General features: G+C 42.0%; 1 long non-coding RNA gene across 1 annotated transcript; it reads right to left on the bottom strand.

Moving 5' to 3' along the window:
• Positions 1-447: 447 nt before the first annotated feature.
• On the bottom strand, positions 448-1,900 carry LOC139763001 (uncharacterized). The gene is made up of 2 exons (XR_011715997.1): positions 1,757-1,900; positions 448-1,506 (listed from the first exon to the last, which is right to left on the bottom strand). It is a non-coding gene; the product is annotated as an uncharacterized lncRNA (long non-coding RNA).
• Between the last annotated feature and the right edge of the window lie 281 nt (positions 1,901-2,181).

Here is a 2,181-nt window from a genome sequence, read left to right as displayed (position 1 = left end):
AAGTGGGGAAATGAGCACACTAAGGTTTACTCAAGTTGAAATAGAATAACTTTGATAACTGCCAGAGATAATGGCATGTAATTAAGTAAATTTAAGATAGAACCTGCTATAAACTTTCAATAAAGTACTAAGTCAGTAAATGATGACATAATGGGGACTTGAGCTCTCACACATTACTGTGGCTCTTTTATACTAAGAAATTAGTTAATTATATAATTTAGACTTAAGTAGGAGGCTAATGTTTACACAATATAAGTATGTTGAATTTATCCTAAGTATTTATAACTCAAGAATTCATCTAAGTCCCATTGTATTAAATTTCTTCATAAATAACTCCAATACTTGGCTTTAGTTCATAAGTATCTATCAAAGACTCATTTTTCTGATCAGTGCTTTCATAAGTATTTTTCTAAGTTCATTGTACTGTGGATCAATGAAATATGTATCTCCCTTTCATTTTTTTATTGATCTTTTCTTTTTTACATCAAATGTATACATCAAATGTATTCTTGGGTCTTCTCATCACTGCAGCCTGTTTCCTGGACCTCTCTCTCTCCCTCCCTCTCACAGCCACTTCACAATCTGAAAGATGTAAAGCAAGACCATTAGATATTGATGTTCTCAGCAGATTTGTTGCTGATGGTCAAGCTAAAAGCAAAGATGACAAGTACTCTGTCTCTCTCTTCCAGTGGCTGCTGCTGCTGTAGGGTGGTGGAAGTGTTCATACTGAAAGCAAAGATTATTATTACCCTTTACCTGCTATACCAAACCACCACTACCTTCACCCCCTCACTACCTAAACCTGCTGCTGCTGCTGCTCTTGTTGCTGCAGCAGTGGGGGTAGAGCATGGGGGGTTATTTCCCTCCCTCTCACACCTCCCACTCTCCTACTACCCCCTCCCTTCTTCCCCTACCCCCCTCCCAAACCTCCCCCCTTGCCCTCTCCCCCACCCCCCTGCCCCCCACCCCCCCACCCACCCATCCCCCTGCCTACCTTCCCGCACCCCCCGCCCACCCTCCTCCACCCCCCTCCCACCCAAACCAACTCCCTTCCTGCTACTCCGCTGCTGCCGCTGCTGCCACTGTTGCTGCTTCTCAGTCTGTAAACACAAATAGAATTAGCATCCCCTGTACCCCACACTCTTGCTTCATTCTCGTGCCAAACTCTCATCCTCCCCTTACTGCTGCTGCTGCTGTTGCTGTTCAATCTGTCAACGTAAAGAGGAAAATTGATTAGTATCTTCTTGCAACCAATTGCTCCGCTCTCATTTTCACTCCTGCCCATCCAGCTGATGCTATTGTTGTCGAGAGATTTCTGTTGGGGATAAACATGACAATGTACATATGATACCAGGGGTGTAACCATAGGGAGCACCCCCAACTCCTCCTTTATGAAGTGCTGATGAGATGGACATTTATGTTCCATGGAGAACACTTGAACCTTCTTCCTCAGAGTGGGTGCCATCATCAACACTGCTCTACTGAAGGTCTCAAGCAGAACCAATCCTGCAAAAGGGAGAAAAAATATTGATAACATCAAATCATATGAAGTTTCTGGAAGAAAAAAACATACTTTTTCCGACAAAATGGCAATTACTGATATTCCTACGCTAGAAACAATCCACATATACAACAAAATGACACAATCCCATCCATTATGTTTCCTTATGCCTATTACTCAAATATAACAGCCTGGATGTATTGTAATTATATCCATTGATTTTGCTATAAAACTGAACATTTTGCAGGTACGTACCATGGTCATCAAGCGTTTCATCAGAATACTTCGGCCAGGAGTCCGGTGGAGGCATGGTGCAAGGAAGAATGTAGAGGTAAAAGTAATGGCAAGCCAGAAGATGAACTAGAAGAAATGCAGGGAGGAATATGAAAGGTAGGTAACTGCAGTGAATGTAGGAACGCAGTCATGTCTGAATTATACTTGATCGCTGTTTCCTGCATTAGCGAGGAAGTGCCAGGAAACAGATGAAGAAAGACCCATCCACTTGTATATATACATACATATATGCATATACATATTCATATACTTTCTTTCTTTCTTTCAAACTATTCGCCATTTCCCGCGTTAGCGAGGTAGCGTTAAGAACAGAGAACTGGGCCTTTAAGGGAATATCCTCACCTGGCCCCTCTTCTCTATTCCTTCTTTTGGAAAATTAAAGAAAA

The sequence above is a fragment of the Panulirus ornatus genome, chromosome 45, assembly GCF_036320965.1.
Source record: "Panulirus ornatus isolate Po-2019 chromosome 45, ASM3632096v1, whole genome shotgun sequence".
Lineage (NCBI taxonomy): Eukaryota > Metazoa > Arthropoda > Malacostraca > Decapoda > Palinuridae > Panulirus > Panulirus ornatus.
This window is presented reverse-complemented; position numbering and strand designations above follow the sequence as displayed.